A 22,617-nucleotide genomic window follows, 5' to 3' on the forward strand; every position below is an offset into this window, starting at 1 on the left:
ACAGGGAATGGACTTGGAAGAGGAAAGACTGTGTTCGAAATTGGAAGGACACCAAGGAAACACGCAACAAAACACCTAACATTGTGTTACCAATTAATACAAATCTACATTGCACCTTTTGCTGTTAACTTAAAATCATTAAAGCGAAGCGTCAGGTACGAGGTTATCTTTCGATCTGGTCCTTCTGTTGAATAAGAAACAGAGAAATATCGAACATTTCCAACTTATTCAAACGTCCTGAAACATCGTCGGCAAAAGCAATACTTTTCCACTCTATTGCTTTTGTAAAACGCAAAGACATTCAACCGAACGAAATAAAATCCCCAAATATATTATTATTAATGATGACATTAAACACGACTAAAACTGCAACCGATATCAATTCTTCTAGATAGTGTCCATACTAAGGACGAAGGACAGGCATGGACGCCCAATGGAATATGATTACTGTGGTCATGAGTCAATTCTCTCCAGTTAACCATATACAGCACAATTCAACACGGACAGACATTCCCGGTAACATACAGTCGCTGGGTTCAGCTACTCCAGTTTGTTTAGTGACATTCACATCTTAAAATTCTGCACTGACAGATACTCCCAGTAATATGTCCTTACTCGCTGTTAGGTATAGAACTTTGTTTAGTGAGTTATACCCGATACGAGGGGTCAGGAGTTCCAGTATATTAGATGATCCAGATTGAGGGAGATTTTAGCAAGTCTCCCAATAATAACTGCCTTGTATAAATTTACCTTCACTCCGTTCTGATATGACATTGCACGATATCCCACGAAGTGCAAAAACTTGATAATCCAGAGAGCCAATGCTACAGAACCAGGTTCATTATAAATTGAGGAAGTGTAAAATAAAACCCTTCATAGAACAAGAAATATAATCTAAGCAAAGGCTGTCACTGTTGCAGTGTCTGTGTAATGAATATCCAATAAATCAGCGTGTGATACTATCAGTAACAGAGGAAAGGCAGAAAGAAGCTCAGATAGATGTTTACATAATTTCAATCGCCGCTTACCAGGAACACCAATTATGGCAAGAATCACATAGAATATTTTAGCGATCATATGATACATTTCCAGCATTTTCTGTGCACGGCTATCAGTCCCGTGGAGCTCCGATCAATCTCCCTGAATTGAACCCTGAGGTGATACAATTTCAGAAACCTTTATTTATATCTCGTAGGATCATCCCCAGAGTATTTACGATGAGATATTGTTGAGGTGGTTTGTTTCTCAGTTGAACAGATTGTGACACCGATTTGAAAGACAGACAATGAATATTTTTGAGATCTATTAACATATTTAAAAAATGGTCAATTCTAATCACAATGATTAGAAAAATAAATGACAAGCTGTAATCTCCAACAAATGGAGTTGCCCACTGGAGCTGAGCAGTCGCGCCTGCAGAGTTCCTGTTGGTTTTGCCTCGTCCTTCTCAAGAACCATTACAAATTAAATTACAAATGTTACTCTGGGATATTCTACTGCACTCAGAAATACAGCTGCGGTTTCTCGATTGTACAATAAGGAAAGTGATTAAATCTGTCCTTGGATTGCCACCTTATCCTTGTGGAGAGGTGTATTTGATCCGTTGTTCGCAAGAGCAATGCCACCTGGAGTGTTAAACTCCTGGCTGGGTTATGATGACGTTACGGTCGCGGCAGAGGAACCAGACAAAGCGGAACAGAAAAGAACACCTTAACGGAAGATCAAGCGTAGAACAGTCGCATGTCATCAATGGCTGCGATGGCGGATGAAGGCTGCAGCAGCAGGGCCAGCCCCAGTGATGGATGTTCCTTTGCCAATGGAAGTGTACCCACCCGCTCTGCCTGCTGATGTGCAAACCAACGTTAGAAGTTGGACCACGCCAGGCGTCTACCCGTGGGAAACCGGCACAACCCCCACACTGGCGAGCCCTGAAGCCATCTCTGAGAGGTAACGGGGACAGGACTGCCATATCTGAAAGACACTAGCTTCGGACCAGAACGTAGGAGTTGCAGCTTTATTCTGTCGTCTCGATCTTGGAATCGGAGCAGAAGAGTGTTTGGGCTGTTATCGTGCCGACTAAGCAACCCTCTTCAGCATACACTCTGCGGCCGACGCAAGGGGAAAGGGCTAGAAATTATCCGCTTACCAGAAACACCAATTATGGCAAGAATCACATAGAATATGCCCTAAAATTATACAGTTCCGTCCCTAACATGGCTGAAAAACAGACTTCAGCAGTTGCATTTACCTGAGGTCAGAACATCTAAGTTCAACTGAATTTCGGTACCTGGAATGTTCACCCCCACCGGGATAATGAGCAATGGGCCGGAACGGAAAACTGGTTTCCGTGAACCCAGGCACTTCAACATTGACGTCGCTGCTCTGCACCAATCCGATGTGCAGACGAAGGGTAGCCGAGGAAAGATGGTGGTGGTTACACATTCCTCTGGCGAGGAAAAGCCAAGGATCAGTCTAGGACACATAGAATGGTATTAGCATCAAGAACGGAATAATCAACTGACTCTCAGGGCTCCCAATCGGCATTAATGAGCGCCTCATAATCGTCTGTCCCAAACATTCCAAGAAGCAGCAGACAAGAATCATGAGATCATGTGCCCTAATCCTCGATACCAATGATGACCGAAAAGGCGGCTTCTACTCCACTATGGCCAAGAGATTGCCCAACATTACCAAGGAAAAGAAGACCATATTCCTTCGGCATTTCAACGCCAGGGCTTGATAGGATTCCGATATCTGGAAAGGAACAGTGGGAAAAGAAGCGGTTGAGAATTGCAACTTCAACGTGGTTCGCCTGCTCTCCAAATACACAGGACATCAGCTTGTCATCACTAGCGCTTTCTTCCGCCAAAATCACAAGTGTAACACTTCCTGGAGACATCCATGATGGGAACATGGGGAAATGATCGTCTTTGTCATCGTCCGGTCCTGAGATCGAAAGGATGTCCTCACGATCAAGCGATGACAAGTGCAACTGACAGCAGGCAAAACCACGGGTCCATCCAGTACCCTCTGTCCATCAAATTCTACCAGAAGCAGCTGAGGGTGAAGAAACAGCTGGGAAACAAGAGAAAAGTTGAGTACTTTCAAGAACAAAGCATGCACGCAAACTTCCACCAGCGTCTTCTCCAAAATCTCCACAGGTTTCTTACTGGGGGGGGGGGGGGGGCTGCAACTCCTCAGTGACAAGCATGACAACCAGGGCTTGTTCAGTGCAACAAGACAATACATTGAGCCAATACCCAAGGATTTAAACGGAGGACTTCGCCACCAAATATGATTTTTGACTCCCACCAAGAGTGGACGCAGTCAAAGCCGCCATTTCCGTCATGAATAGAACAGCCACAGGAGTGGGCGGGATCCCAAAGAGCATTTTCATGCTTGGAGGACGTGAGATCACCCAGAATGTCCATCAGCTGTTGCTGAAAATCTGGGACGGAGAGGAAATTCCTGCCCATTTCCGGGAACCCATCACCGTCAGCATCTTCAAGAAAGGAGACAAAGCGGAATCTCCAATCAGTGGGAAGTTCATCGTCTGAATGATCGATAGCTGCCTTCTCAAAGTCTCTGAAGATTCTGTCCAGAAAGTCAGGGCTGCTTCCAACCAAACTATTGAATAGAGGACCCGAGTTTCACTGCTCGGCCGCTTCAAGATACACTTCAGGATTCTTTATCGATGCCAGGAGGAGAGATGATGGGAAATGAGGAGAGAGAGAATTAGAGAGCGGAGAGAGAGACAATGTGAAAGGAGCAGAGAGAGAATGGGTAAGGGGGAGAGGGAGAATGGGAAAGGTGAAGACGGAGAACAGGAACGAGGAGAGAGACAAAGGAGCAGGGAGACAATGGGAAAGGAGGCGACAGAGAGAATGTAAAGGGGGAGAGAGAAATGGTAAGGGGAGAGAGAGAGATAGCGAGAGAGAGAGATGCAGAGTGTGTGTGTGAGAGAGAGATACAGAGAGAGATAGAGTGAGAGAGATGGGAGAGAGAGACAATTCCACTATCAGAAACTGTGAACTCAATTTTAAAAGCGTAACCATTGTTCGGATGTCCCGATGCAAAAACTGCCTGCAGAATTCCCCAAATTAACAACAGTGGGGTCACTTAAAAATCAGTCCATTGACTGTAAAATGATATTGATGGCCGGGAATTGATGCCTATTTACTTAAAGCGGATATAATGCTGGAATAGAGCCTGTGTTTTACACCGAGACTTCAATATCAGGGTGAAATGAAGTTCATCGGGGGCCATTTGAATTCAGATTGCTGGGATTATGATTGTTCCCTTTCCCATCTCCGGGAATGCCAGAAAGAGGGAGAGGACAAAAAGAGTGCGTTTGGGAGAATGGAAAGAGAAGAGAAAGGAAGGGAGAGAAACATAGAGAGACGGTGGAGAAAGAGAGAGATAGTGAAAAAGAGAATGGGAGACAGAAAGGCGAGGGGCTGGGGAAAGCGGGGAAGATAAAGCCAAGTAGAACAGGTGTGGGCAAAGGGTCTGGGGGTGGGGGTCTGTGGGCGGGGGCCAAGGGTGCAGTCACTGCCCAGATACATTTTTTTAGAATGTGCGAGTTGGACCAAACTACAATCCTGAGACAGTCGATTTGAAGCTGTCTCCCGAGGGAATGACCGCTCCCCAGAGAGAAAGAGACAGATCTGAGGGGGTGAGGGAGAATTTGAAATGAAAAAAAAACACCAGTATGATTTGTCGTTGTACGAATTTGGAAGATGGAGGAGGGGGAGTTGAGCGGGATTTGTGTGTGCTGGAGTGGGTTTGGGGAGTTTGTTAAGACAGACACAAGATCGAGGCTGCTCTCCCGTGGCCATATCGCTCATGAGGTTGTTTCTGGGATCCTGCTGTGCACTGCAACATGTAAACATGACCGGATCGACATTCATAACGTTGCCGAGGTCCTGAAAATGAATTTCTAAATGCGAGACTCTGTAAAGGATTGTTTATAATTCCAGAATATCTCCTGCGCTGAAGACTGGGTGATTAACAGGACTGGTCAGTGGTATTGGTGATGGGAAGGAGTAGCCTATAGGGTGAGGGGGAGGGGGGGCGGTGGTAATTCAGCCTCATTGATTTCTCTAAAGTCTTCAAGCTTTCCCCCAGCACCCACACCCCAAAGTGAGTTTTAAAGAGCGACTTTCATTCAATTTAGTTTAGACATTTTTCCAATTTTATAGTGGCCGTGTTTTACTGTCATTCATGTCACGGTTCCATGTAAAAGCCCAGGGGACCGTTTGAAGTGACTTTTACTGAGTTTCTGCTTGCAACATTCTCAGTCTCTGTCTTTTTCACCATCGTACCAGGTGGAGTTTAGTTGGTGTGTCAAATGCGTGTGGGGAGGGCACAGTATCTGGGGGTATTCAGTGACAAGTCAGTACCCAGTTTCCAGTCTCAGTGGGGGGCGTGGGCGCCTCTGTCACACTTTTCTCGGGATTTACTGAAATGGGAAATAATTAGGAATATATGCAAGGAGGGCGATCTTAAAAAGTCTGCTTATAGAATGGGCAGCTGGTTTCCAAGTCTAAATTGGGGATTTTATCTATTTCTGGGGGCAATCCAGGAGGAGAGGGTGTAGATGAGGGTAGGGAACTGGTAATTAGTATGACACCAGGCAGGGGAAGGAATGTGCATCTCCCACCACCGCACCCGGATTGGATCACATTGCTGTCAGTGGGATCCTGCTGTGTACCAATGACCTTCAACCTTCCCTGAACTGTCAGCTTAATGACCACATTTAATGTTATCTAGGTCATTAGCTGTAAAGCATTTGTGTGGAGGGGTTGGGGCTTTGTTAGGGGTTTGAGGGAGTGAATTGGTCCCGGCCTGGGGCCTGGGTTACCAGGGTGATGGGTTCATTTTTCGATCCGGGCGGTGAGATTTGGATGCTTTATGAAAGGGGTGGGAGGGTGTGCGGAAGTGGTAGTTCTCATTCCCCTCTGACTTATTTCAAGACCTGTGTTTGTCTCTTGGTATAGAGGGGTCGTTGAGGGTCAGTTCTGGACGAAACGTATTGTTCAATTTAACTGGGGAGGTATGTGTAGCGGGGCCTGTTCTCTGTCCCCTGGTGTTCAATACAGCCTATCTTTCCAAATGCCCGTTCATTATTACTATTCACAGATTAACAATTAAAAATCTGGAAAACTCCTCCTTTAATTTAGTAACTTGTCTATCTGTGTTCAAGCTATGTCAGATATTTGGGCCAGTTCTGTCTCCTTTCTCACGTGTATATTTACGGGTAATTTCTTGACTCGATGGTGAAATCATCATTTGCTTTGTCTTGGGAAATGTCATCATAATTGTTCCATTCAACCGCCGTCCTCACCACAAGCTCTCTCTCTGACAGAAAATTCCCTTCCCTCGTTTCATACTAATTTATGCTATTGTCTCCCGGACTTTCTCACCTGCCTTGAATATAGTATTAGCCTCCACTACTTACACAAAAGACTCATTTGCAATATGTACGACTTGCTCCACATCGTACCAAACGATGATGCTTCCCTGCAATATGCTCCTGAAATGTATTCATTATCCAGTAACCCAGGTTCCCCTCCACAGTGTTTGAAGGGACACTCTGCCAGGTTCAGTCAATCGGCCGTGTTCCTGGTTCCGTTCCTTCCCCACATGGCTGAAATAATGCGAAATCCCCCTTGGCTTCACCTTGATGCAGCAAAATTGCAAATACAAGGTGTCAATTTCTTCCATTTCAAACTGAACCACTTCAGTACCTCCATTGCAGTTCTGTGGATGATCCCTCTGGGACAGCGTAAAGCTTTAAAGGGACATTGAATTATAATATGGATTCCATGCATTGAGATGTCCACTTATTCAAATATATTATTCTCCCCTTATTTCTTCAATCTCAACAATTCGAACAAGATCTTCAGCCCTTTTTACCACTGAAATAATCCTGCATTATCTTACGACTACATATTTGAGTTTGAACTAAAAATAAATCTTCTCCCATCGTCTGTTTACTCATTTAGGAATGACAAGGACTTTCATACTTAATTACATGTTGTATGGTCCACCTGTCCCAGATCGGTTTTCTTCTGCCCAGTGTCAGATTTAATATCGTTAAATACTTTCTCAGTTACGAGAGAAAACACAATACAAAACGTGATGAATGTAGGAAATGTATATATATATTGTATTATGCGTATGTGTATTTTGCAGTAATGCTATTTCAAAAATTAGGTGAATCTATTCAGATGATAAGTCGTCTTAATCTGTGACAAATTAGTTAACAGCTCGGCAGTCTGTCATGTCAACTACGGGATGGCTGGGTCTGCTTTTGTAGTTCAGTTGCCAGCCCTGCCCTGTGCCTGTTGTCTTTAGTTTCGTGTCACAGTTCTGCTTTGGGTTCAGAAGAAAGTAGTTGTGTTTCCCAGACAGACTTCTGATAGCGTCTCTCCCAAGGACTTGCTGCACTCAAATTTTATAGGTAGATAGGGAAGAGCTCACAGACCGCTCTTTATTATTATAAAAACTGCTTAACGGTTCACCAAATCTGATCTTTTTTATTTTGTTTGAATGCTAACAGAGTTAATCGTGTGTTCAAAATAAAGATTTTTTAAGTAACCATAAAACCCTACTTGTCAGAAGAATCCTTTCTGGGAGTGAAGCATCATTTCCTCACAGTTTACAAATTGAACCGATTGTTGGGATTTCTTACCCGATTTCCTAATATAAACTGGGGGCCTGGTCTGGTCTGGTGCTGTAACAAACAAGTCCCGAAAATGTACAACGTTCAGCTCCACTACATGTATTACATGCTACTAAATGGAATAAACATTTTACATTGTATTGTGAACACTCCTCAATCATACCCAACATCCGCTTGTCTTCATGTTACTGTGCAATACATGCAACACCTGTCCCTGCAGGTAGCCACGCTTCACTTTCCACCCACTTCCAAACATCTATATTATTGCTCACCCTTACACAGACTCACACCCATACATTCCATCGCTCACAGACTTACAGACTCACAGCGTCCGCGGTCATGTAAACTAGTTCACTCAAACACACACCTGTGCTCATTTGAATTTAGAATAATCAGCGGCGTCCTTATTGAGACATATGGGATGGACGGGAGGCTCTACATGGTGGATACTGAGAGTCTGTTTACAATTGTGCGAGAGTCTAGGTCCTCGGGTCATATTCTCAGTATATGTGGTCACGCATTTCGGACAGAGATGAGGAGGAATTTCTCCTCACAGAGGTTAGTATTTACTGGAAAGAATTGTATGGGTTATGTCGCTAAGTATGTTCAAGGTTAACAATACATTATTTTACTCAGTAAGGGTTCAAGGCTTTTGGCGATAAGGTGGGAGAGTAAAGTTGAGGATTATCAGAGACGCCGCATCTCACTGGATGGCGGAGCAGTATCGATGGGCCGAATGACGGTCTTTTGCTCCTGTGGCGTATGGCTTAATGGTCCAGTCTCTGCCTCACAAGCTTGAAGCAGTAACAAAGTTTCACAGCCCCACAATCTCAGTGATAAACGTAGGAAGTTGTTACACTTTATATGTAATATTTGTTGCCGTAACGGTCTTAAAAACTCCGGTTTAACACAGACATAATGTCTGCTAATGCTCTGATTAACGGCTGGATACCGCGTGTCATTATTGCTTTCAACCATTTACTTGTTTGCTGATAGGTCGTTATCATAGAATTTACAATGCAGACGGAGGCCATTCGGCCCATCGAGTCTGCACCGGCTCTTGGAAAGAGCACCCTACCCAAGGTCCACACCTCCACCCTATCCCAGTAACCCCACCCTACACTAAGGGCAATTTTGGACACTATGGGCAATTTAGCATGGCCTAATCCACACATCTTTGGACTGTGGGAGGAAACCGGAGCACCCGGAGGAAACCCACGCACACACGGGGAGGATGTGCAGACTCTGCACAGACAGTGACCCAAGCCGGAATTGAACCTGGGACCCTGGAGCTGTGAAGCATTTGTGCTATCCGTTAATGAAACGGTTTTTATTTTGAAGGATCCCTGCTGTGGAGGTAGTGTTGTGACGGATGGTCTTTAATCCTGAATACACAAGGCATGGGACGTGTCAGAGAGAAGAGACAGAAGAATGTTTTCTGACGTAATTAAGGGGTGGAGCCAGGTCTGTCTGTAGTTTTGCAGCTTTCAATAGGTCCGCCTCTTGAGCCGAATCCTGGAATGTTCTCACCATGGTTTCTGCATACTTTCTGTGGAGCTGAGTAACTGCCTTGTACCCCAACTTCATTTTTCCTCTTGACTTTTCTGATACTTGTCGTCTAAACTCACACGTGCTGAAATGAGCCATGAATGTGTTTTATTTTGAATACCGAAGGTGTTTTTTGAAATTAAAATGCTGTGCTCTATCTTACAAATCTAATATATAATTCCTCATAGTTATTCGAATATTTCAGTTTCTTATGGTTGTTGTTGGACTTTGCATTGACTACTGTTTATAATTAGTGGGAGCCATTGGCATAGTGGTATTGTCACTGGACAAGTAAACCAGATATTCAGAAAAATGCTCTGGGTACCAGGATGAAATTCCACTGCTGCACATGAAATTTGAATTTAATACAAATCTAGATTTAAAAGTCTAACGATGACCATGGAACCATTGTCAATGGTCGGAATGATCCATGTGCTTCCCTGTAGGGAAGGGAATCTGCCGTCCTTACCTGGTCTCACAAAATGTGCCTCCACACCCACAGCAATGTGGTTAACTCCTCACTGCTCCCTCGCGGGCAATTAGGGATGGCCAATAAATGCGGGCACAGCCTGCGATGCTCCACAGCCCCTGAATGAATGTAAAAAAATACTATTCTGCATTTCCAATTGATTTATTTGCTATTATGTTTTGCTTCAATTGTTCGTTTAAAAACTGACATTGCTTAAAGTGGTCTATAATTAGTGTTCTACATTCTGTTTGAAGTAAATGTATAAGATTCGCTTCCGAGTAGGATGAGTGCCACCATTCCTTGTTGGATTCTGTGACATATTATCGGTAGGCAGTGGAAGGCAGACATGTTAGCATTATTTTTTATTTGATTTGCATTTGATTTGATTTATTATTATCACATGTATTAGTATACAGTGAACAGTATTGTTTCCTGTATGCTATGCAGACAACACATACCGTACACAGGGAATAAAAGGGAGACTACAGAATCTGTATGGACTAAACGGGAAGAGGAACCTCGACAACACGTTCATTTTCATCGGCCGCACTCTTCGCGCCAGGGAGGATCGGAGTGCGTCCCACCTCTGTAGGTGTTTTTACATTTCCTCCTGCACCAGGCTGGTAAGGTTCCATTCGTGGATCTGTGTCCAACCTCTGGTCATCTGAATCCCCAGTTATCGGGATCTGTTCTGGGCTATTTTGAACAGGTCCCTCTAGCCCTGTCCCTCCCCAATTTGAGTTCACTGGGAATGCCGCGCCTTTGCTCAGGTTGAGTTTGTAACCCGAGAAGGTTCCGAACTCTTTTAGGATCTGCAACTGTTTTGTCCCCGCGTCTCCGTCGGGAGGGGTTCGGAGGTGTGCAGTGCTCAGTAGAAGATCTCAAATGCTTGGTTGACCTCTTTTTGTTCCGCTCCTTGTCTGCCTCTTTTATCCTTTACATGCGCTCTTTCCCTCGTGCCTGCCTGCTTTCTCAGCTGGTGAGCCAATAGGCGGCCAGCCTTTTCTCTGTGTTCGTAAAAGAACATGTGTGTCCATTTAAAGAGAACTCCTGTGTCTTGTCGAATTGGCACACTGCTTTCCTGGTGGATAGCAGGTTAATGTCCATTTGCAGCTTTTTCTTCTCCGCCAGCAGCTCTACGGATTAGGCCTCGGAGTATTGTCTGTCTACCTGCAAGATGGCATCGACCAGCTGTTGCCTTGCCGCCCTCTCTTGCAGCAACCCAGGGAGAGAGGGGGGGTCTCTTTCGGGGGGGTGGTATATGGGTGGGCGGGGAAGGGGTTTTTCCTAGGGGCACTTGAAAAAGGAAAAACATAAACATGTGGGAAAGTCAATATGTGCGGGAGGAACCCATTGTACAAATTCTGTATTATGTTGGATGTATATGTTTATGTCTTGTTCTGTTACTTTTCTTTTCTTTTTTTTGTTACGGGGGGGGGGGGCTTGAATGGTTGAAAATCTTTGTTGAAAAATTCTGAATAAACATATATTTTTTAAAAAAGGTTAGGTGGATTGGCCATGCTAAATTGTCTCAAAAGGTTAGGAGGGGTTATTGAGTTACGGGGATAGGGTGGAAGTGAGGGCTTAAGTGGTTTGGTGCAGACTCGATGGGCTGAATGGTCTCCTTCTGCACTGTATATTCTATGTTCTAACGTTGAAATAAAAATTGATAATGCTGGGTAAACAGCAGGCCTGGTACCAGCTGTGGAGGGAAGAAATAGAGCTCATTTGACCCTTCCACAGAGCTGAAGATGAATAGAAATGTAATAATTACAGAGGTGGGTGGGGCAGAATGGAAGGCCAGAGCTGAGGAGAGATTGACAAAGATGTCATGGTCATGAGACAATTGGGGTGTTAATGGTGCCATCGAGGACGGGACGGGACGGGGGGGGGAGAAGTGTTAATAGCGGCATAAAGTTGAGAGATATCAGAATGCGTTAATAGGAGAACAGAGGTCAGTGCTCAGTGGGAGCACTGTGGGGAGGGGTGGGGTTGTACTGGGACAAGCGAGGGGAACCGAGTAAACAAAAAAAGGTATTTTGAAAAGTTGGAAGAGATATCTGTGAATGCCAGACACGCATCATCATCATGAGGGAAAAGGCATGCACAGTAATGGAGTAAAGAAATCAGTCAGAAGAAGGACATGAAATAAACATCCCAGAATGGAGGTGCAGGAAACAGGCAAAGTAGAAATAAAGAGAAAATAACTTGGTTGAATTCTGAATTATAAGAGAAAATGCTGGAAACACACAGCAGACACAAAGGGAACAAAACAACCCACACTCCGCAGTGTCCCTATACCTCAATTCCTCCTCCCTGAAGCTGACAGGACTGCCAAATGCATCCCGAACACGCCTATTTTTAATAGCACAGCACGAGTGGTTAGAATCTGCAATGCACTGCCTGAGAGTTTCAACAATAAGAAGTCTGACAACACCAGGTCAAAGTCCAACAGGTTTGTTTCAAATCAGTAGCTTTCAGAACACTGCTCCTTCCAAACCTGTTGGACTTTAACCTGGTGTTGTAAGATTTCTTACTGTGCCCACCCCAGTCCAACGCCGGCATCTCCACATCATGAGAGTTCCAAGCCTGCCTTTCAAAAGGGTAATTATCTAAAGGGGAAATATTTGCAGGGCTATGGAAAAAGGCAGGGCGAGTGGCACCCTGCGAGTTCGTTCCCTCTGCTGCTGCTCATTCAAGTGTTTTCAAAAGCTTGCTCTGCAGCAGCTGCCTGTGACAGTGACGTGCTTGTGGATAGGCACCGCCCTCTCCCATCTGATTGGTGGCGTACTCCTCATCTACATAGATGTCATGCGGTCTGGCTGAAAAAGGGGGAAAGAGGCAAGCTCTGTAAATATGAATCTACTGTTCCAATGAGAAAGGCCAGGAGCAATAAGCCAAGAGTGAAAGTCTCAGTGTTTACATCGGAAAGTCTTTGAATGCTGTCAGTCTGCTGTAAAAGAGGGAAGGCACCTGGCACTTGGGCAGCTCAAGATAATTGGGTATCGCTTCTCGGCCTTTTCTTGGACACGAGGGGGAAATTTAGCAGAACCATTCCACCTAGCCTGCACATCTTTGGATTGTGGAAGGAAACCGGAGCACCCGGAGTAAACCCACGCACACACAGGGAGAAACTGCCAACTCTACATAATCAGACACACAATGCCAGAATTTAACACTGGTCACTGGCACTGTGAGGCAGCAGTGCTAACCACTGTGCCACAGTCAAACCAATCTCTCCTTGGAGGACAGTCCGGCAACCTCCCTATCAGCCGATTGACCCTCTGCTGCACTCCCTCTCTGGCAACTATATCCTTTCTATGTTAGGGAGAGCGAAACTGTACACAATACTCCAGGTGTGGTCTCACCAAGGCCTTGTGTAACTGCAGGAAGACATCTCCACTTCTGAACTCAAACCCCGCTTGCAATAAAGGCCAACATATCATTGGCTTTCGTAACTGCTTGCTACACCCCTCTCTCCACTTTCAGTGACTGGTGTACAAGGACAGCCAGCTCCCTTTCTACATCCACATTCCCCAACAAATCACTGTTTAAATCAGACATTTTCCATCAGGATTTTGATATACCAACGTGTACAAATGTCAGAAATGAATGTGCTGTGCTCACCTAAAATGGCCACCATTAAGTAACTTAAAATGGCTGACTGCTGATCGTGGATTTTCTTTTGACATTATTCCCAGACAGACAGAGAAGCACAAACAGACAGATGGAGAAACTAATAGAAGACATTTATTTGGGATTTTGAAACTCCGTCAAAAGCTACCAGAAAAGGTATATTATCATGGGATTAGACACAAATTCCTCTACACTGTCCCTGGCAAACACTCCCAGGACAGGTACATCACGGGGTTAGATATAGAGTAAAGCCCCCTCGACACTGTCCCCATCAAACACTTCCAGGACAGTTACAGTACGAGGTTAGATATAGAGTAAAGCCCCCTCGACACTGTCCCCGTCAAACATTCCCAGTACAGGTACAGCACGTGGTTAGATATAGAGTAAAGCTCCCTCTACACTGTCCCCATCAAACACTCCCAGGACAGGTACAGCACGGGGTTTGATGTAGAGTAAAGCTCCCTCTACACTGTCCCCATCAAATAATCCTAGGACTAGTACAGTACGAGGTTAAATATAGAGTAAAGCCCCCTCGACACTGTCCTCATCAAACACTCCCAGGACAGGTACAGCACGGGGTTAGATTACTCTGTAGTAAAGCTCCATCTACACTGTCCCCATTAAACACACCCAGGACAGGTACAGCACGGGGTTAGTTACAGAGTAAAGCTCCTTCTACACTGTCCCATTAAACACTCTCAGGACAGGTACAGCACGGGGTCAGATATCGATCAGGGCAGTCTCTACACAGTCCCCATTAAACACATCAGGACAGGTACAGCACGAGGTTAGATAAAGAGTAAAGCTCCCTCTACACTGTCCCCATTAAACATTCCCAGGGCAGATACAGCACGGGGTTATATACAGAGTAAAGCTGCCTCTACACTGTTCCCATCTAACATTCCCAGAACAGATACAGCACGGTGTTACATCCAGAATAAAGCTCCCTCTACATTGTGCCCATCAAACACTCCCAGGACAAATACAGCACGGGGTTAGATATAGAGTGAAGCTCCCTCTACACTATCCCCATCAAACACTCCCAGGACAGGTACAGCACGGGGTTAGATACAGAGTAAAGCTCCCTCTACAATGTCCCCATCAAACAGTCCCAGGACAGGAACAGCACGGGGTTAGATACGGAGTAAAGCTCCCTCTACACTGTTCCCATCAAACACACTCAGGACAAGTACAGCACGGGGTGTGATACCGAGCAGGGTTCTCTCTACACTGTCCCTCTGAAACACTCCCAAGACAGGTACAACAGGGGGTCATATATCGAGAAGGGCTCTCTCTACACTGTTCCCATCAAACACTCCCACGACAGGTACAGCACGGGGTGTGATACCGAGCAGGTCTCTCTCTACACTATCCCCATCAAACACTCCCAGGACAGGTACAGCACGGGGTGTGATACCGAGCAGGGCTCTCTCTACACTATACTGTTTCCATTTTCTCACATATATTTGCTTATTTTCCAATTCACTTTCACTCTGTGCCATCTCGTTCTTGAGCTTCTTAATAGTGGGAACAGTTTCTCCCTATCTACTCTGTCCGGCACCCCCAAGAATTTGATCACCTCTATCTAATCTCCTCTTGGCCATTTCTCTCCATGGAGAACAGACCCAACCTCTCCAATCTATCCTCATCACTGAAGTTTCTCATCCCTGACCCATTCTTGTGAACCTCCTCTGCACTCGCTCCAGTGTGTTCACACCCTTCCTATTGTGTGACGCCCAGAACTGTCCACAATATTCCAGCTGAGGTCTAACTAGTGTCTTGTATAAGTTCAGCCTTACCTCCTCGCTCTTGTACCAATGCGGGAAATACTGAGCAGGTCAGGCAGCATCTGTGGAGAGAGAAACAGAATCTTGGACCAGGGCGACTGGCAGATAGACTGATAGAGAAACGTCCACACACACAGTAACACACTTACCCTCACACAGACACCCTGCTCTAAACAGATAGAAAATGCGGCAGATCACTTGTCCATCAGTAAATGGAAGCGGAATGGGTACAGGTGGTGCAATACCGAGTAAGGGGGCTAGTTTGCAGACTTCCGCTACGGCCCCACTCCCATTTCCCCCGGGGAGGTTTACACAAAGCCCGGTGCTGGCATCTTCCTTCAACATCTGGAGAAAGCGAAGACGCCATTTTGCTTTGGTTAACTTGACGGTGCGAGCCCCTATTTACGGAAACCACCGATTCACCCCGGCGGCAAGACTGGATACAATATTTAAACAGTGGCATAAAGCTAGGCTGAGGCAGGTTACAGACTTGTTGTTGGAAAGTAGATTTGAAGAATTGAGGGAGAAACATAAAATGCAGAGGGAGGTGAAGTTTAATTATCTTCAAAGATGGAACTTGGTGAACAAGGAGTTGTCCTCTTTCGTTGCCTACCAGAGAACAAGCTGCTGGGTAAATTGCTCCTCCCAGCTGAGTTGGTGATGGGAGAATTACTAACATTTACAGGTGGCTGATGGACAGAAAGAAAGCAGCGATTGAAGAGATGAAAGAAAAGTGGAAGGGAGAGTTGGACGTGGCGTTGGAATGAGGACTGTGGAGTGAGGTTGTACACAGGGTCAATGCGACATCTTCATGCGCCCGGATGGGCTTGATACAATTCAAGGATGTACACAGGGGCTATATGACACAGGGACGAACGAGCAGATCCTTCACAGAGGAACAAGATAAATGTGAGAGTGTAAAGGAGGACCAGTGAACCACGTCCACAGCTTCTGGTCACGTCCACGATTATTGGGCTTCCGGCTCTCGCTATTTAAAACACGAACACAAGTTGTGGAGGTGGAAATATTACTGGGACCACATGAGGCAATTTCTGGGGTGTCGGAAGTACCGGGACTAATAGATGAGGACAGGGCCGATGTGGTGGCCTTTGCCACATTGATCGCCCAGAGGCTAATTTTATTGGAAGGGAAGTCAGAAGATCCGCCAAAAATATCGACATGGTTGAGGGATATTGCGGAATTCCTTAATCTTGAGAAACTAAAGTTAGCCCTTTGTGGCTCAGATGGGGATTTCTGGACGAGATGGAAGCTGTTCTTGTCTGTTTTTACAGATCTGTTTGTTGCCAGTGGGTAAGGGGAGGGAAGAGGGGAAGGGTTTAATGGAAATTAAGGAATAAATGTCAAATGAGGAGAATAGTATTTTGTTTGTGTTGTGACTGACTGATTGTTTGTATGTTGTTATGTTGTTCTGTCGTCCTCATCGGAATGAAAATATTTTCAAAAAACACAGCAACAGCAACAATCGAGGTTTTATGTGTTGGGCTGAGAATAAAAAGGGACAGAAATACTACTGGGAATATACTACGGACCCCCCAAATAGTGAAATGTAGATACAAGAGTAAATATGTAGGCAGTTCTCTGCCTATAAGAACACGAAGGCAATAATTAGAGGAAACCTTGACTCTCCTAATGTCAACTGGGATTCCAACAATATAAGGGGCACTGAGGGAGAAAGATTAATGTAGTATGTCCAGGGATTTTTTTCAACCTATTCGTGACAAACCAAAGACAGATGCAATAGTAGACCTAGTCTCGGGAAAAAAGAAGGTCAAGTGTGTGAAATGACAATTGACGACCATATCTGGCATACTGATCACAATTCAAATAGGTTTCGTACTACGATGGAAAACAACAGATATAAAGCAGGAGTAAAAATGTTGAACTTGCGGAAGGCAGCTGTTGCAGAAATGAGAAGGGACTTGGCAGAGGTGGATTAGACAGCACTGCCAGAGGATAAATAAGTGGAAAAGCAGTGGGAAGCATTAGAACAGGGTGATCCTAAATGTAGAAAGTATAAATGTCCCCTCCAAAGATTGGTTTTTAAAACATATTTTTATTAAGGTATGTGAATTTGCTGATAAACATAACATAGACAATGACATCAACATGGTATGGTAAACATCCCCCCCCCCCCCATCTCAACCTTCACACACCCTAACCATACAAGAACAATCCGGCCCTTCCAGCCCGCCCCACCCCTTCCCCCCCCATCACTTTGGAATACTGCACCTGCTGTCATTTTAATTTTCCCTCCAAAGATTGTTTCTGCCAAATCTAGAACTTCTGGATGCAGAAACTGTGGGGACGGGTTTAAATTACATGCTGTCTCCATATTTACAATAGAAATGTGTGATGCAAATATATCAGTACAGGAGAAGCACTGTGACATATTGGATGTGATAATCATAAAGAGAGATTAAGTACTATTAGATGCTCTGAGGATGATTTTGCAATCTTCACCAGACGAAGGGAGGTACAGGAGGACTGGAGAAATTAAAATGTATTTCAATTGTTATAAAGGGATCAAAGGAAATGCCAAACTATTCCAGACCACTTAGTATTGCGTCGGCGGTGGGCAAATTAGTAGAATCAATCCTGAGAGCGAGGAGTAACTTTCACATAGAAAGGCCTGGACTAGTCAAGAAAGATAAGCATGGATTTTGGAAAGGAAATCGGTGCCTGAAAAATTTGATAGAAATCTTCGAGGCAGTTGCAAGAGGAATTGTCGAATCTGGTGTGGTGCATTTGGTACCCATGAATTTTAGCAAGGCGTTTGGCAAGGCCTCGTATGGCAGATAGGGCAACAAAGAAGCCCATAGGATACAGAGTAATGTGGAAAACGGAATAAAATGTTGGCTTAGTGACAGAAAATATGGCCGAGCGTTGCCCTTTCGAATGGAAAGCTGTTTCAAGTGATAATCCAAGGGCACGGTTCCGGGGCGCTTACTGTTTGTGTTATATTCTAACGATTTGGACGTGAACGTGATTGGGACATTTTCGGACGACACAAAGATTTGCCGAATAGGGGATAGTGTAAACGATAGAGATGGATGGTGGGGTGAGCTGTAACGTGACAGATGGATTTTCGCACAGAAGTGTGAGATCATGCATTAAGGTAGGCCAAACAGTTATAGAGAGTACATAATAAATGGAAATATATTGAGAATTGTTGATAAAGTGAGAAATCTTTGTGTACAAGTGCACAGGTCCCTAAAGGTAGCAGTCCAAGTAGGCAATGTTCCAAAGAAGGCATATAGATACATACATAGATACATAGAAGATAGGAGCGGGAGGATGCCTTTTGGCCCTTCGAGCCTGCTCCGCCATTCATCACGATCATGGCTGATCATCCAACTCAATAGCCTCATCCTGCTTTCTCCCCATAGCCTTTGATCCTATTCTCCCCAAGTGCTATATCCAGCTGCCTCTTCAATATATTCACAGCTTTAGCATCAACTACTTCCTGTGGTAATGATTTCCACAGGCTCACCACTCTTTGTGTGAAGAAGTGACTCCTTATCTCTGTCCGAACTGGTTTACCCTGAATCCTCAGACTGTGACCCCGGTTCTGGACAAACCTATCATTGCTAACATATTCCCTGCATCTACCCTGTCTAGTCCTGTTCGAATTTTATAAGTCTATATGAGATTCTCCCCCCCCCCCCTCATTCTTATGAACTCCAACAAGAACAATCCCAACACAGTCAATCTCTCCTCATATGGCAGTCCCGCCATCCCTGGAATCAGTCTGGTAAACCTTCGCTGCACTCCCCCGAGAGCAAGAACATCCTTCCTCAGAGAAGGTGACCAAAACTGCACACAACACTCCAAGTGTGGCCTCACCAAGGCCCTGTACAATTACAGCAACACATCCTGCTTCTATACTCGAAACCTCCTGCAATGAAGGTCAATATACGTCTTCTTTATCGCCTGCTGCACCTGCATGTTTACCTTCAACGAATGGTGCGCAAGGACACCCAAGTCCCACTACGCACTCCCCTCTCCCAAATTACAACCATTCAGGTAGTAATCTGCCTTCCTGTTTTTGTTTCCAAAATGAATAACCTCACACTTAGCCAAATTATATTTAATCTGCCATTGGTTTGCCCACTCGCCCAACCTGTCCAGATCGTGCTGTAGGATCCCTGCATCCTCGTCACAATTCATCCTCCCACCTAATTTGGTATCATCTGCAAACTTTGAGATGAGGCATTTTGTTCCCTCATCCAAATTATTAATATTTCTTGTGAATAGCTGGGGTCCCAGCACCGATCCATGTAGTACCCGACTGGTTACTAACTACCAATACAGAAGGTTCCATTAATCCCTTCTCTTTATTTCGTCTCTGCCAACCAGTATTCTATCCACCTCAATACATTTCCCCCAGTCCCATGCTATTTAAATAGATAGATATGGAATACTTTCCTTCATTGGCAAGGATATAGAATTAATAAAAAATAAGGATATAATTGTAAACGACACTGGTGAGAATACAATTGCAGCATTGTGTACAGTTCTGGGCACCACGTTATAGGAAGGGTGTAATTGTACTGGAGAGAGCGCAGAGGACATTTATAAAAATGTTGCCAGGGCTAGATCAATGCAGTTACGTGGAGAGATTGGATAGGTTAGGGTTCCTTTCCCTGGAACAAAGAAGGTTGAGCGTTGACTTTATTGAAGTGTGCACAATTATGAGGAGAAGAGATAGTGTAGCTAGAATAACATTGTTTCCCTTGATGGAGAATTCTGTACCAATGGGCATAGATTCAGGACAAGTGGCAGAATGTGCAGAGGGGGCATGAGGCAGATTTGCTTTAAGCAGAGGATAGTAGGTGTCAGGAATTACCTGCCCGCGTAGGTAGTGGAGGAAGAGGCGTTCAAACTCTTCTTCAATGTACCGCTTTCTGCACCTTAATTGCTTTACGCTGTAGGGCTATGGGCCAGATGTAGGAAGGTGGGATTAGAACATAGAGCATAGACCATATAACATTACAGCACAGTACAGGCCCATCGGCCCTCGATGTTGCGCCGATCTGTGAAACCACTCTAAAGCCCATCTATTCCCTTATCGTCCATATTAGATAGGAAACCTGGGTCTCATCGGGCCGGCATGAGCAAGACGGGTCAAATGGCCTCCTTCTGTGCTGTACCTTTTCTGTGGTTCTATCCCCTACACCCTGTCTGCCCGAGGAAATTCCCGCAAGAGAATAATTAGATTAACCGTCATGTTTCTCCCAACTGCGGAACGCACTGCATTGAGTATTCCAGACATCAATGCGAGCCTTCAAATGTAGTCACATGTTTTGAAAGATATTCCATATCATTCTGTACAAGGTTTTGAATCAAATCAGGGGAATAATTCATGCATTTGCTTCGAATGTATGTTTGTTCATGGAACTAAGTATGTTAAGAACACATATATTTGTAATTTCAGAGACACATTGGTCGCCTTATGTCCAAACAGGGCAACATTGGATTGGTTAACCCACTGCACCCCTATAAAGCTCTCTCCACATTTGATTTTATTAAATGCGTTGACGTGTGGTGTATAGTGTTTGCTGTCAATTACAAACTGCAAGCGTTGTAAGCACATATTATTAAAATGTTAATTATACTGGCCGCTCTTACCTGATCAATTGCAACCTGAAATGCCTTGTGTTATTCTTACCTCTCTGCGTCCTATTGGTTTAAATGTTTCTCAAAATGGATTCCATATGCACACTCAGGACGGTATTTACATTGTCATGTTCTTTGTCTAGAATTCACGCGCCTGATTGTGATATAATTCGGTATATAGAACATAGAACATAGAAAATACAGCACAGAACAGACCCTTCGGCCAACGACGTTGTGCCGAACCTTTGTCCTAGATTAATATGCTGCCGAATTCCAAATCTGGACCATTAGTGAAAACACCACGACAACAGAGACTGTCACAGTGAGTTTGTAGAGGTGTAGTTTAAAGAGTTCACTCCCTTTTCAATGAAGGCAATGAGATACGGAGAAACATAGAAGTTAGGAGCACGGATAGGCTATTCGGCCCTTTGAGCCCGCTACTCCATTCAGTATGATCAGGCCTGATCCTCGATGTCAATATCATATTCCTGCGTTCCCCCATAACCCTCGATTCCAGTAAAATGTAAAATAAATACCAACTGCTTTTGTACATTCCGTTTCCTTTGCCCCCACAGCTTTTTGTGGCAGCTAATTCAATGGGTTCAATACCGTTTGAGTAAAGAAATCTTTCCTCATCTCAGTCCTAAATTGTCAATCCCGTATCCAGAGAATGATTCGCCAACCAGGGAAAACATCCTCCTTGCATCCAGTCTGCCCAGCCCTGTTAGAATTGTATACCTTGCAACCCGATCTCATTTCATCCTTCCAAACTGAAGTGAGTACAAGCCCAGTCGAACCGATCTCTCCTCAGAAAAGAGTCCCGCCAACCGTATTATCAGCCCAGTGAACCTCCGCTGCACTCCCGCTACGGAAAGTATATACTTCCTGCAAATTTCCACCTCATACCCCAGCTCTGGTCTCACCAAGGCCTTGTATTACTGAAGTACACATTCCTACTTCTGAACGCAAATCCTTTTGCAATGAAGGCCAACATATCATTTGTTTTCCTAGTTCATGCTCCATCTCCCTCTCTAACAGAGGACAGTTCCATAGCAACCTGAATGCCAACGGAGCACAACCTCATTCCACTTGTTCATCGGAGACTTAACGTTCTGTTCGTATTTGATTATTTTTGTGGTGATACGAATGTAGGAGAGTACGGCGAATTAATTTTGCTAACGTTTTGGTGTTCAATTTAGTTATTGCTGTTAGATTGGGAGGGACAGTTAATTGATACAGCGATCTCCCAAAACGAAAATTTCCGAGATCATCTGTGATGACCCAAGATTTCCACACAGAAAGGCGAGCGAATGTTCTCGGTAACTGAGGACAGAACGTATTGATCCGGAGGATCTGTCATTGTGATGGAAGGGAATATATCTGGTGTAACAATGCTTACAGAATATGTGCCTCAGCGAGGGGTAGAGCTGGGAGCATGGGGACAAATATCGAGGCGGAGGGAAATGCCAGTTAATATCCCTGTCAACAACTCTGTACTTTTAGTAAACTGATCACAGTTACTTTGAATAATTCTGCTCCTGGGAGCATGCTTTTCCTAACTACCAAATTATTAGTTTCTCTCACTTCCTTACTGACAATCACACCGTCCACAACGGTACTTCTGCTGTGAATTCCATTTTTCTCCATTGTGTATTCTCTTCCACCAGGAGTGTCGCACATCCAATGCTTAATTTCCACAGCATAGAGCTGTAATCTCTCTCATTCGCATCCCTGTCTTCACCGTGGTAATATTTTCATTCTCCGTAAAATACAAATCAAAAGCCTCCATTTTCAGGCCTCATTATTTGCATCTGCCGCTATATTCTATGCTGTGGAGATGCCGGCGTTGGACT

General features: G+C 44.7%; 1 long non-coding RNA gene across 1 annotated transcript in view; it reads right to left on the reverse strand.

Moving 5' to 3' along the window:
* The window catches only part of LOC140399779 (uncharacterized), a 559,175-nt gene that overhangs the window by 363,810 nt on the left and 172,748 nt on the right, over nt 1-22,617 (reverse strand). The window contains exon 2 of the long non-coding RNA XR_011937868.1: nt 15,140-15,189. This is a non-coding gene — a long non-coding RNA (uncharacterized lncRNA). The remainder of the gene's footprint in view (nt 1-15,139; nt 15,190-22,617) is intronic.

The sequence above is a fragment of the Scyliorhinus torazame genome, chromosome 23 (genome assembly GCF_047496885.1).
Source record: "Scyliorhinus torazame isolate Kashiwa2021f chromosome 23, sScyTor2.1, whole genome shotgun sequence".
Taxonomy (NCBI): domain Eukaryota; kingdom Metazoa; phylum Chordata; class Chondrichthyes; order Carcharhiniformes; family Scyliorhinidae; genus Scyliorhinus; species Scyliorhinus torazame.